Here is a 15136-nt window from a genome sequence, read left to right as displayed (position 1 = left end):
TTCAAAAAAGATGTGTATCTAGAGCTTTGTAAAATTGCATTTGAGAGGTCACTAATAGAGGCATTGTAGAGACCAACATATTTGACATGGTTCAATCCAGCCCTCCAACTACCATGAATAGACTCTGCTAGATTTGTTCAAGGTATCAAGTACTTCTCGTTATCTAACATACTCTCCAAACCAAGCATTCCAGAGATATTGTAATGGCAAAATTACATTATTAACATGATTTAAAAAAATTCAAGAGAACCAACCTCTATAATGTAGTGGCCCCAATGGGAAATCCTAGCATGCCACCACGCAAACCAAGTTTCAAGCCGTGGCAACTCTGAATCACTTGCGGCTTCTCATTTCGACTTCTGCAGCTTGCTCTGTAGAGGCATCCTTCCAGCGTCTACATCGGATTTTAAATTCCTCTTGGGTGCCAACTTTTATACATGCCTTTGCATGGGAATGAAGACTTTGCTCCCAATGGAAAAGGCAAGAACGCTCTTTCCCTTCCATTATATTGTCAGGGCCACCATTGAAAGTGGCACGTACAGCTCTCCAGTTGGCTTGGGCCTCATCTACCATGAACCCTTTGAATTCAGCATTGTCAAACCCTTATGAAACCATTACTTTGTTGAGAGTATCCCAAAATAGAATTTGTGCGTCTTCCACCTTGAAGTCACAAGTTGCAATTGTTTGCAACTCTTGGATAAAAGGATTATACACATGGCAAGCCATGGTAGTCCAATCTTTCATTCGCTTCACGAAGTCAAACAACACCCAACAATGACCCAATTCTCCTCCAAGTCTCATTTTATTTACCACATCAACCCCTGAACCAGAACCTTGGGTAGGCATTTTAAATACATGACACCTGCTGAATGAACTATGTTGCACTTGTCCAGGAAACACTACACTTTGGAAATAATTATATCTACAATGTCTTTTCAAGTATAAAATTCCATCTAGCCCCTCTGACACAGGTCGAAAGTCACGTCGACCCTCCTCAATCCATCTTGATAATCTATACACACACATAAAGTTGGTCAATATTCATTGTCAATAACATAATTTAATAAACCAATGCAATAACAAATATTATGGTAATTACCTTCTTTTGTCGAGCAAAGGTTCACATTGTTTTAGCAAATCTTGTAGCTCAACATCCGACATCTTAATCCCATCTTGCACTTTTTTAGACAATAAAGTTTCCAAAATAATGTCTTGGACAATTATATTTTGTATCCCTTTAGGGCATACAGCACCACCAGCCCTCACCATTTCAGAAACTTCGGTTTTAATGGCATCCTTTGTTCTTCTAGTCAAACCATCTCCAACGAGATGATTATGATGGCCATGGTGTATGACTGCACGAGTAAGATTCACACCATCTCTACATTCTGGCATGCAGAGTAACATTTCACAGTAACATCTCTCCAAGCAAATTGGTGGACGGCCACAATGTATACATGATAAGGAGCCATATGATTCAATTGACACATTTGTTGGAACCACTCTAATCAATCTCCCATCCCATTGTGTCTCATTCTCTTTCCCAATTCTTTTTTTATAACCACAAGTTGCATTTATACAACGGAGGTGACCTCCACATTCCTTTCTACAAACCACACCAGGAAATACTATATTTGTTGTAATAGGATCACTCCAAACATGACCATCAAATTTTGACTCCGTACCTTTTGTGCGATGTTTCATTGAAGTAGCTGGTAGCTCAAAGAAAACATCACCATCATAAGTAGAAGGCAACTCATCCACAGTGACGTGCATTTCAACCTTCTCATAGGCCTCACGCAATCTGTTCTTTATAGGTAGTTGCATAATAATCTCAATGACACTATGTTGTTTGTCATTCTCAATGTTGCTAGCTGAATCATGTTTCCTTGCCTCATCATTTTTATTGCAAACAGAGTAGAAATCATTTTTGTTTTCGTGCACTAGAGTCTTCTGAAGTTCATTGTCATCAAGCTTGAATCTTTCTCCCTTCACGGTGAAAATATCACCAAACTGCGCATCAAGCTGAAACATTTTGTATCCATCATCATGGACTTCGTATTACAGCTCCATTGTCAAATCAGACCCATTATCACCAAAGTGCTGATGGACAGATATGGACCCAAGTGTGAATTGAAAATGGCTAGCAAGCACCATCTCTGACAACACTCCTCTACCTACGGAAGTGCGAACAAACATATGCAAAGATCTATCCTCATTCTGAATTGTGACAGATTCCATAAGAACAGAATGGTTGAGCTGTGCAACTCAATGAGATGAAGTCCAAAGGATGAGATCAAGAGCAGAGTGTTCGTTTCAAGAACTCATTTGAAACAAGAGTCTGCCGCAAGAAAAGTTGCTCACAAATGCTTTGCACATTGCCCATTGTTTATACTCACAACTTTGTAAGATAGGTCTTGTGAAAGTCGGCACAAGTGTGACAATGGTACTGAACCATGATGTAAATTTTAGCCATCATTTGTTAACAACAATACTATAATACCATGGACTCTTAGACCTTTGAATCCCCAACCTTTCTTTAACATGTATGGGAGTTATTGCAAGCCATTCTCGCTAGCAATGACATTTCATTATTGCTACATATTCATTCCGACAATTTGATAGATAGATATAAATTATAATTGTGGTGAACAAGAAATGGTTGGTCAGCACATCTCTAACCTTTTGAATATAAATTATGATGTTAAAAATATGCAAAAACACTGTTTCATCGATAAAAGGGGTCTATTGGACTCTATCTTTCATCAATTATTTATGAAAGATAGAGGCCCATAGACCCCTTTCGTCAAAAGACTGTTTCGTCGATGAAAGGGGTCTATTGGACTCTATTTTTCATCAATTATTAATGAAAGGTAGAGGCCAATAGACCCCTTTCGTCGACGAAAGGGGTCTATGGGCCTCTATCTTTCATGAACCATTAATTAAATATAGAGGCTAATAGACCCCTTTCGAGGGTCTATTGGCCTCTATATTTAATTATTTTCTCCAAAAGGAGTCTATTGGCCTCTATCTTCCATTAACAATAAATAAAAATTATTTTCTCCAAAAGGGGTCTATTGGTCTCTATCATTAATTGAATATTAATCAAAAAGATATTTAATTGTATGTCGACCTCACACAGCAAAATTATCAACCTCACAATTATGAAAAATTATCAACCTCACACAGTAATGATGTTTAATTAAATAATCGCTCATCATTGCCGCATTCTCATTAGCAATCGAATTCGTATGATAATCATTATAAGTCATGGTTCCTATTAACATCATAGTTTGGTGGCATTTCTATAGCCAGTATGTCGTCCCGTCATGGTGAATAAAATAAACGCATTGAATAATAAAAACGAGTGCTAGCTAATAAAGAGGCAACGTTAAGTACTTGGGTCGGTCGAGGCATGTGGTGGTCCCTTGCTAGCAAAGGTGTTCTTTATCATGGAAGAGGGATGATTATTTCTACAAATATCAATGTGAACTTTAATTTTTATGAGAGCCCTTAAGAAAATTAAAGGCCAATAGACCCCTTTCGTAGACGAAAGGTTTCGTAGACGAAAGGGATCTATTGGCCTTTAATTTTCTTAAGGGCTTAAGGGCCATTCATTTTCATGAGAGCCCTTAAGCCCTTAAAAAAATGAAAGGCCAAAAGACCCCTTTCGACGAAAGGGGTCTTTTGGCCTTTCATTTTCTTAAGGGCTTAAGAAAATCAAAGGCCCCTCCCTCCCTGCCTCCCTCGCTCTGCCTCCCGCTCTCCCTCCCGCTCTGCTCCCGCTCTCCCTCGCTCTCCTCCCGCTCTGCCTCCCGCTCTCCCTCCCTCTCTGCCTCCGATCTATAGAAGACTTTCTTCAAATCGGGGGGACATCACGTGATCCTTTGCTTCTGTAGATAGAGTTTAAGACTGGAGACAGTGTGACCACTGGATCCAGAAAATAGGAGCGGAACATTAAAAACTTGTTGTGAAGCTTAAAATTGAACATTAAAAACATATGATTCTTGAGATTCGTTGAGTTCAGACGTAAGAGATACCTTTCTGTTGCTACTTTCGTGTATGCCGCCAAACTAATGAATGCTTCTTCCTCCAATTACCCGAGCTTCTTTAGCAACGAACGCTCATGGGTTGGGGGAAACTGCTACCTCCCTGCTGGGTATCTTGTGTATATATACTTCAATGTACTAACTACCTCATTGCTTGATCTCTCCACTCCTGGGTATCTTTGAATTACGTAACGCTATCACAGGACATGCTTATGTTTCAAAAATTTTGAACAAAGTTCTCGAGTGCTTTGCGTTTTGATCACAATAAACTATCCGACTTATGCTATGTGCAGGTTCAAATAGGTAACCATAGTTTCACCTTCGACCATGTCTACGGTAGCACAGGTTCTCCATCGTCTACCATCTTTGAAGATTGTGTCTCACCCCTTGTGGAGGGCCTTTTTCATGGATATAATGCTACAGTACTCGCTTACGGACAGGTATGGTATCTTAATTGATCCTCATACAAAACATAAGTGTTCGCTATTGCAAACCAAGCTGTATAAACAAAATACACTGTGTGGTTTAAGGGCACATCACGTGGTTTTCCTATACACCACATGATATTTTGACATATGTACGCATAGCACTTGGAGATTTTTTGCTTCCCTTTTAGACACATGCACTATTATGAAAATAAGGCAAGGAGGGGGAGGCAAGGAGACGAGGAGGCCTTAGGAGACACAACATAGTATATTCGAGATATTGTACGCTTTTGTGGTTAATAACTTGTTCTTGTATGCTTAATAACTTTTCTTTGTATGCTTTTGTTGTCCAGCTAGTCTCCTCAAGCCCCATCATCTCGTCAAGTGCAGCTTCAATTAGCAGCATCACGATCAAGCTTCAGGCATTTTCTATTTTGAAGCCTCTTGGGCTTTCTTTGTATGCTATTGAAGTAATGCTGGGACTTAATTGACCTTGTAAGTCTATTCTATACCATGCGATGACTTCTTTTTTTAAATGCATTTGTGTCACATTGGCAGGATGGTAAAAATAAAAACTTCTGAGAGGAGGGGGAGAGGTGGAAGAGGAGAACGAGGAGGCAGGAGAGGTGGAAGGACAAGTAGCAAGAGAAGTTTGCAAGTGGAATGTACACCTAATTTAGAGTTTCAAAAAGAGGTTGAAATTGGAGTTGCAGAGGATAAGGAGATGGAAGACTTTGAAGACACTACTATAATTGTGGAGGAATCTTCTAAGAAGAGAAAGAAAGAGGATAAACAACTGGATGAGGAGTTTGAGCAAGATTTTCCTGCTGCACTTGATATTGGCCAGGGGAAGGATGTTATTGAATCTCTTGCAATCAATCCTGGAAAGATTGCTCCCTTGATCCCATTATGTCGTTGTGTTGTAAACACAAGAGTGAGGGGCCTACGAACTGATATGGATAGCCTAAAGCAAGCTCTAGAGGCAGAAAAATATATTCAACAGAAAGGAATGTTTATTTTATCTACAACACTTCCGGATGGTGTTTCACAAGAGGTGACAAATGAAATTGAATAATCATGGGATTCTTGTTGGAGGAATGTAAATGCAGAATTTGAGGCACAGATTGTTGATGATGCTGATTGGTCATTTTTGTCTCGAAAGATGTTTTTTGTGTGGAAGGGGAATCACCTTACTGTTGCATGGATGTCTCTAATTAAAGAGAAATTCAAGACATCAAAGGCATGGCATATTCGAGTTTTAGCAAGTTTTATTACTCCAGAGAAAGAAACAGAAATGAAGCTAATAGCTGCTCTTCAAAGGTTCAATCTGTAAGTGCGAGTTCTTGCTTATATGTGTTACCTTTTTTCGAGCTTTTAAGGGTTTTGTGAACAATTCTTAATATGTTTGAAGCTATATATTTTTATTTTTCAGCCTTAATGAAACAGCAATTATTAAAACAAATCTCAAGGATTATTTGTACAACACGAAGACAATGTGTTCGTGTGATGAGAATGAGTACTTATCACTTTTTTCTCAGGAAGAAAAAAAGACACTTGAAAAGCATAGGGCAAATGAAAGCAGTAAAGGATCAAGTACTTGGTATCCTTTGACATCTCTGATGCTAGGGAGAATGGTATTTGCAGTAAGTTTCATACCATTTGTCATGGATGTCTTTTGAATTAGAACTAACTAATTCATTGTACTCATTCATTTCTTTGGAATATATTTTAGCCACTATACAAGCAAGATTATGAGGCAAAGCTAAAGGACTTCAGCCAAATTTGAGTGTTGCTGATATGGAGAAAGCACTTAAAAGTATTCGAAAGGATGTGAATCTCAAGTACGGTCGAAAAATGATCAAGGTATGGTTAATTTAATGATTCTTAACATAAAGTTGATTTTTTAAAGTGTTCAAGTGTTTTTTGAGATTAAGAAAGAACATTAAAAAAGGATGTAAATATGATGTTTGTTTAGAAAATGATCAAGGTATGGGATATGCATGTATTGTATGATCAGAAAATACACTTGAGTGTGACGATTGCATGTATTGTTTATATGTAGATTCTGTCTATTGTCAAACCAACAAATGGTGAAGATTGGTTTAATATCTTGTGGAGCCTCCCATTTGATGATAAATCATCCATTGTCACATTGGAAAAGTTGTATAACATCTCCATTGCAAAGGTCTCAAAGGAGACACAACTAGCAACCCTCAGAATCTTAGGCTCAGATTCAAATTTGAGAACAAGTTATGGGATGCCAAAAGCTGATAGAGAATTCATAAAGTGGATGGCGAAAGAGGCATGGATGGATCAGTTGCTTTGTGAATCTGAAAGGTTACTCTCTCAGGTCTTGGTTGCTAGTCAACAAGCTAGTTTTGTGCTTCCTCAAGATCCTACGTTGAGAGAGTATTTTGGGGAGATACAAGCAATGAACAGACTTGAACTTTATGAAGATTAAAAGGATTCAATGAGTGTTGCTACAGCTGCAACAGGACAAATGGAGATGACGAGGGCATCTCGACGATTGGTATTTAGGTAAGCAATACATGTTTTTTCCTTTTCAATTAAAAATCCATCCTTAAGTATTTCGCTTTTGTACTAAGACTCTTATTGTATGCAGATTCTTGCAATCCTTAAAAGCTGTTGGTAAGATTGAAAAATTGTTGCCCATATGTCAAGTATGGACAAAAATTCAGGACTTAAAATTCTGTATGTACTCTCCAAACATGATAGAAAAAGAAGGGAAGCAAGTGCTCTATGAGTGGGAGAGAAAGAACTGCCCGTGGTGGCTCGATATGAAAAAAGGATGTTGCATCGAGGAGAAGGTAGAGCTGTACACACAGCATAAAAAGGGAGAGATGGGTTCATCAAGCTCAAATTCAGTCCACGAGGATGATGCAGTCATTGAGATTCAAAAAACACTTGAGAAGATGACTAAAAAGGACAAGGATTCAAGTATGGAACTAAAGAAGGGTGGTAGGCCACCAAAAAATCCTGGTACTAATAATGGTAAGCTCTCTTGGTCTTTTTTCAAGCTGTTATTTGTTTGTGTAACATATGTTGTTATCACTTTGTGTCTTTACATATGTGGTGTGGATACAGATGTGCAGGTACCGCAGTCTACACCCATTTTGAAAGGATGTAAATGGAAAGATAGGTCTATCCGCTTTTTGTACATTCCATTGACCTCTCTAACTTTGAATCGGAGTGGCACATGTGATGCTTCACATTGCAAGGTTTGGTGCTATGATTATGTCAAGTTTGGGAAGCAATTGTCTATCTCAAACTTCACACAAGCCTATATAGACATGAAGGAATACTTTGCGCTTGGAGGTGAAATGATAAGAGTGTTGCTTGGGCTGCAGATTTTGTCATTCTTGATCTACCTACACAGCTAGAAGCTCTTGGAGTAGAGGATTCCACATCTCCATCTTGAAATTTATTAACAGAGGACCATGTACGCTACTCCTTGCTAGTAGCCGCCACAGTTGTTTCAGATTCTGGCTGGATCCTAGTTATGTGTGCTCCTCATGTTCTTCATTTGGTTGAGCGTTATGCTAGGATCAGTAGATTGGAGTTTGCATGTCGAATGTACATGCAATGCTTGGATGCATATAATACAATCAAAGTTGGTGGTATTGATCATAAGGTGAGACAATTGTCGTACAATGACCTGTTGAAAGAATTTATGCTCTTGTATAATGAAATGGCTTGTACTAAGCATAAGTTTAATTCTTTTCTTGTCTTTAGGTGGATGTTGTGGTTTTATGCCTTCTTCATCGGGCTGGTATGTCTTGTATTTGTAATCTTGGAAATGCTTCCATGGTTGGTACCAAATTGGGCATTGCTTTTGGAAGTAGTTTGTTTCATCATTATTTACCAACAAGTGAGCAGACTATAAAACATGGAGAGAGTATTCCATGGAGAGGTGCATTGGAGAAGGCTCCATGCATGATGTTGTACTTCTTGGAGTTGTGTCCAATTTCTGGACGTGGTGGACTTAGGTGCTGGGACTGGTTCTATGCAAAAAGCATGCGTGCATTCTGGGAGAGCATGCTTATCTATTGAGAATGATCCTGACATTTGCAATTCTATATTGCAACCATTTTTGGATAGACAGAAAGGAAAGGGAAATGTGTTAAGCAACTATGGGACTCTAAATGATTCCGAAGATGTGGAAATGGTTGTTAATCTTCCAGATGACTAGTAAGTATGTTACTCTCGTCTTTTATCTTTTTAAACCTATTTGTTGGAGAATATTATTATCAATGAGGCATTGATATTGATTGATCTATTTTAGCTTTTTGTCTTCTTATGCAGGTGCTATGGCTGAGATGATGTGTAATGACATTGCATTCAATGCCCCCATCAAAGAGAGAAGGCATCATCGCAATATCTATGTGGATGACATCAGTAAAGAAGATTGAGTCTAGTGATTTGACATGAGTTTTTCCCTTCAAGCAATTCATTTTGCTTATGATGCCCTAGTATTGAACATGCATAACTTTTGTGGTGTCTTGCACCTATTTCATTTGCTAGAGATGTAGTAATCATATTGAAGAACTATTAGTACATCATGTGAGTACCCATGAATATTAATCTCAATATCACATATTCAATTTTGAGCATGTTGGTTTCATAAAACTTTTTCTATTTGCTAGAGATGTGACAATCATGTCATATCTTAGTTAAGGTTTGCATGTCAAAACTATGAGTTGTGTACAAATGATCATCATGGTGAATTGAATCTGAAAGTATCTCCTTGATGCAACTAATAAATGTTTCGGCATAGATGCATGCGAATTTGCACCCTAAATTCTTCACCATGTGACTTGCAATCATTTCATCGATAAATCACTATCTATCATGATAGTATGAATGATGGATGATATAGGTGGAGGGTGTTGAAATGAAGTAGACATGAAACGTAGTTTTGTCAATAAAGGGATCTTATAAGCCCTAGATACTATTGGAAAGAAATGTAATTAAATGTATATAGCATCTTTGTTAGGTAGTTTTATGACTAAAGGGTGTGTGATGTTAGCGGCATCTTTGTGGGGTAGAAATGTATATAGTATCTTCTTGGGGTAGTTTTATGACTAAATAGTGTGTGATGTTATGATAAAATTGTCTACGAAATCACAATATAGGCCATGCTCAGAAAAATGTGCTCACACCAAGACGCTCAGAGAAAAGACGTACCCGATTTTTTGTTGTTCTAAAGTTCAAAAATCTACACAAAAAATAAAAGAGAAAATGAAAGAGGAGGAAAAAGAGATAGCAAAAACTTTTTTGAAAAACAGAAGGAAGACATACTTAGCAAGCAAAGCAACACTTATGTCATCATCAGTGCCCAAGCTTGAGCAGCTATACTCAGTTTCTAAAGACCCGCGGAGTCTCTTGGGCAAACCTAGTGCTTACTAAAATACATCAAATAAACAAAAGAGAAAGAAAGAAGAAAGGAAGAAGGTGACTAAGAAAAAATAAAGAAGAAGGTGACTAAGCAAAAATAAACAAGCAAATCAAGAAACGACATCTTTCAAAAAACAGGAATAAAATCTCTCTCTCTCTCTCTCTCTCTCTCTCTCTCTCTCTCTCTCTTCGTACTATATTTTGTACTACCTTCTTGCATTCTTAGCACTTAGCACTCAGCAAGGGCCTTAGTGAGCCCTTTGCTTCAGCCCACAGTGGCTTGTATGGGTTACATATATCTTGTATCTTGTCACATAGACCCGCGAGGTCTCCATCACCCCTCATCGACACGAGAGTTTGGCACACGTATGCACGCCATCTTTATGATGTCCCACACCAGCCTACTCCAGATCTCATACACACACCTCCCCCCACCACTTGCACGTTGTTCACTAGAGGGGGAGTCAAGGACACGACATTGAAACTGCACAATGGCCGAGCTAAGGACCACGAGGGGCTATGCACTGAGTTTATCGCATATGGGATCGACACGTTAGCCCCGATCCTAGCAAAGCTATTCAATGACGCTGTTTGCCTTGGCTTCCCTCGCACTTGGACACTCAACACCATCACCCCCATCCACAAGACAGGAGATCCCATGGACCCGAGTAACTACAGGACTATCATGATTGGACATGTGATGTCCAAGATCTATGCAGCAGTATTGGATGTGTCGGTCAGCCTGTCCGCAAAGATGAGAGGGCTTAGAGCAAAGGATCAGGCCGGTTTCAAGCGAGACCATGGGACTATGGATCACATACTCACACTCAAGAGTGTCATAGAGGAGGCTAGATCACGGAAGGAGAGGGTATATTGCTGCTTTGTGGATTTCTGCAAAGCCTTTGACACAATACCTCGAGCTCGACTCATCACACGCCTATAGGCACTGGAATTTGATTAGGAGATCATCTGGGCAGTCATCGCACTTTATGAGAGAGTCTCAGGCCGAGTTCGGACAGACACAGGTTGGACAAATGAGATCTTGAGTACCATAGGGGTCAAACAGGGTTGTCCCTTATCACCAACCCTGTTTGGCCTCTACATCGATGAGCTTGAGACTTTCATCGGGGCCTCCGGAGGGACTCGTTGCTCACTTGCCGGGATCATCATTAGGATTCTTATTTATGCATGACGTGGCACTCTTGTCATCCACACCCAAGGGGCTCCAGCGACACCTAGATGCACTGCAAGCTTTCTGTTTATCCCATGATTTGGAGGTCAACCTTGGCAAGACCAAGGTCATGATCTTTAACACCTCTCAAGCAAACATGCAACGGAAGCAATTCACTTTTGGTAGGTCACCAGTTGAGATCCTATCCTCATGCACTTACTTGCAGGTCATCTTCTCCAGCCCGATCTTCACGATGAGACTAGCGATGCAGGCCAGACTAAGTAGGGGATACGCCTCACTGCCTCGGCTAGAGAGATAGTGCTTCCACTCCCACTTCCAGGACCCTCGAACCAAGGCTCTTCTCTTCGACTCCTTGGTCCGACCAGCCGGTATGTATGGCAGCCCTTGTTGGGGACCTGACATGTCAAAGATAGAGTGGACACGGGTGGAGCGCCTGCAAATCCTCATGCTCTCACGAATGATCCGGGGGAAACCATATGTACCACATCACATCATTCAAGCCGAGTTTGGTGCTTCTCCACTCTAGCTAGATGCAACCTTTCAAACCATCACATATCTACACCGGGTTAGATCATATGGGGACTGCACATCAGGGAGACAGAGGTTGCCATGGTTGGCTCTCGATTCCTCCATGAGGTTGGCAGCAGAGGGAGACGAGCGATGCTGGTATGCACGGACTGACAGATGGTTTGTGAAACTAGGGTTTCACATCGATAGGATACCTCCTTTTCAGTACAGTTTAGATGCCCCTCTCGTACTCCCACCCACCATCCCGATCGGGCCACATACCAACCAGGTCATTCGAGAGGATCTCCTGCAGCTACACACCTTTAGGACCTGGTTGGAGCCGAGGGAGCTTCTAGTGAAGCTAAGCTTCTACAGAGATTACTATCTTCGTGTTTCGGAGGAGGGATTCATCACACCACCGGGGTACACTGAGCTTCATATGCCTCACTCACTACAGATCTCCATCGGACAGTTTTGGGTATCATCACACCGCCTCCGCATAGAGAGCGGCAGAGCACAGGGGATCCCTAGGAAGCATCGCATATGCACATTGTGCGACTATCAGGAGGTTGAGTCTGAGGAGCATTTTATTTTTAGGAGGAAAACCGCCCCCGCCCTTAAAGGGCTCTCATTACAAGGGCCCTTGGCCGATGATGTGTTGTGTCTTTAAAGGATGAGTTTGGGCATTTTCTTGGATTCATCTAGATATATGTTCTTGCCATATTAGCGGACATGCTAATTTCACCTTGTTAAGTTTGGCTTCATGTTGCCGCTTGCTGATATTGAGATAAATTCTATCTCAAGTGTTGCATTGCCATATCAGCTAGATTGTCGAAGCATTTTTTCTCTTAGTTGCTTATTTGGAAGAGACTAAAATGAAGTTGTATAGAGTCTTCACAAGCAGTTGTGGCTTGAATGAGGAGAATTTTGCATCTTTGTAGGAAGCAGTACATAAGTGTAAGGGGTCCATTTAGTTTTTTATGTTTTGGGAGAGAGAGAGAAAGAAAGAAATTTTATTAGAGTCTTCGGAAGACCGATGGGTCTATGAGACTGAAAGAAAACCTGATACAAATCACAGTAAGGGTGGAGCTACTAAACAAGCATCATCACCGGTGCTGAATCCTAAGTCTGATCATACATAATCGAATACATCTGGGTGTGACAATGAAAAGAAAACAGACTGGAGCAGAGCAGAATCCTCCGTATGTCATGTCGCCCTGGCTGGTGCATAGTCGGTGATGGGACGCTGGCATCTGTCAAGGGGTGCCGTGCGTCTCGGTCTCCTGGAGAAGGCTCGACGCAAGACTAGAGCTATCGTGACTCCCGTGGGACGTATCCCGATTCTAAACAATGATGGGAGGTCCCCCAGAGTGATTTGTGTCCCCCCTCGATGTCTCGTGTGTCATGCTGCAGTCGTCGGGTCGGGGTCTCTGTCACGTCCAAGCCCCGTCGCATGAGTAAGTACTCTCTGTGTCGGACCCCCTCGTGAATAAAGGCCACGAGGCATCTCTGATCTGGATAGGTGAGGAATCTGAAAAGGAGCCCGGAGCCCTCTCTGAAGAGACAGTGGTAGCGACCTCGAATCTCATAGTACACTAGGTATCATACTGGTCGGCCTGTTTGGGTCGTCCAGAATGATGCTGCTGGTTGGTTTTTCGGGCAAGCCCTTGGGCCTATAAAAGGCAGGCCTTGTGGCCTCATTTCATATCATATGGAGCAGCCCTCTGACAACACACACGAGCAGCAAGAAGGCTAGCCTGGGGCCTATCCACAGGAGGTGAAGTTCACTTTGAAGGAGCTGCGGACTGAGCTTGAGTGGCAGCCCACCTAGGCTGGTTTCCAGACAGCAAGGTGGAGAAGATCTTTGGATGGAAAGTCTACTTATGCTCGAGGTGGAGCACGCAGGCTTGAGTCTAGAGATAGCCAGTAGATAGAAGGAGTACCTTGTGGTAAGATCAAAGGACCACACCATTGGTGGGACTCTGGATCCATCTCTTTTGTATTGTGTCCATAGCTTTGGATGGAAATATATTATTTTGGTGGTTTCTCACTACCTCTGCTACCCCCCCCCGCTACTTCTGCCTTAGCTCTCGCTACCTCTGCTAACCCCCTCCCGCTACCTCTGCTACCCCCCTCCCGCTAACCCCCTCTCGCTACCTCTGCTAACCCCCTCCCGCTACCTCTGCTACCCCCCCCCGCTACCTCTGCTAACCCCCCCCCCGCTATCCCCTCGCTAACCCCCTCCGCTACCCCCCGCTACCTCTGCTAACCCCCCCCCCGCTAACCCTATCATGTGCACGGATTGGTATCTGACGTGTACTGGGTACACAAGACTAGGTCAGGTAGCCTGGGGAGGCTTAGAGCTAGGCAGGCTTGATTCTCGGGTTGAGTGGCAAGGGTACGAACCAGTTTGAGGTCTTCGCTATTTTTGGCGCTTGGGGCCCAAGTCTATAAAAGGGGCCCAGAGGTTCAGTTCTCAGAGAGCCGATGGGAGCAAGTTTCGTTCCCAGCTGCTAGGTCTGATCTTGGATTGAGTCGCGGACGCGCGCCTACATCTTAGCGTAGCCCAAGGCCCAGTAGCAGATCCCAGGCTTCACAGCGCCACCTGGTGGTATGGGACACCAGGCTGGTTTGCATCTGGTTGGGAGTTCGTGCCAGTAGCTCAGCTCGTGGCTCGGAGGGGACATCTCCTGATTCGGGATCACATCCTGTGGATGTCATGGTTGGGTTGTGAGCAGCCTGCTTAGTTTCTTACGTTGTGTGTGTGTGTTTGCAGATCAAAGGTTTCAGGAGTGCTGGGACGTGTCAGTTGGTATCAAAGCCAACTCCTGAGGTAGGAACTTCTGATGCGAAAACTTTGGACGATTTCTTCCTCCAGGTATGTCCTAATTTCGAAATTTGCTGCTGCAAGTTCTTGTTGGTTCATGGGTTATCGGGGGTGGTCAGGGGGGTGGTCAGGATGTAGGAAAAAGGTAGGAGTAGGAGAGTCTTGATTTCGGAATTTCTGAAGGGATTAGTGAGGGAGGGTTGTGAGAGGGGGGAAGAGAGAAGGAAGTGAGCAAGAGAGTGAGAGTGAGAGAGACACAATAGTGCGGGTGTGAAGTGATGAGTGAGCCACACCACAAACTCACTTAAGTTTTATTAGGATTAGGTTTACCCTATGACTGTCTTAAGACAGTCATAGGTGTCCTATCTTTAATTCTTTAACTAAGGGTTGGCTATGTGCCTTTACCCCAACAACCTCCCACCTAAAGGCCAATGTGCCTAAAGGGAGAAAAGAATAAAAATTACAGCAATATACAGTTAATGTATACAAGACCATAAAGTAAGAATGGTCTCATCCTAATCCCATGATGTGGCGGCAATGTGCAAACCGCTCTGTAGGCAAGCTCTTAGTGAGCAAATCTGCAGGATTATCATCAGTATGTACTTTCACAAGCTCAAGACGCTTGTCTTCCAGTACCTCCCTGATGAAATGATATTTCACTTCTATGTGCTTGGTCTTCTGATGAAAGACCGGATTCTTTGCCAACATGATAGCACTCTGA

The 15136-nt window shown here is 42.1% G+C and overlaps 1 protein-coding gene and 2 pseudogenes across 4 annotated transcripts in view; 2 read left to right on the top strand and 1 right to left on the bottom strand.

The window, feature by feature from the left end:
* SS4 (starch synthase 4) overlaps positions 1–15136 on the bottom strand; it is a 153403-nt gene that overhangs the window by 88978 nt on the left and 49289 nt on the right. The gene's annotated exons all lie outside the window — the stretch shown is intronic.
* LOC147895016 (uncharacterized) lies at positions 5034–5807 on the top strand (annotated as a pseudogene).
* Positions 6453–7016, top strand: LOC147895015 (uncharacterized; annotated as a pseudogene).

This window comes from Dipteris shenzhenensis, chromosome 13, assembly GCF_047967505.1.
Source record: "Dipteris shenzhenensis isolate YYH24624 ecotype China chromosome 13, Dip_SZ_1.0, whole genome shotgun sequence".
Classification (NCBI taxonomy): Eukaryota; Viridiplantae; Streptophyta; class Polypodiopsida; order Gleicheniales; family Dipteridaceae; genus Dipteris; species Dipteris shenzhenensis.
Note: the sequence above shows the minus strand (reverse complement) of the source record. Positions and strands in the feature narration are given on the sequence as shown.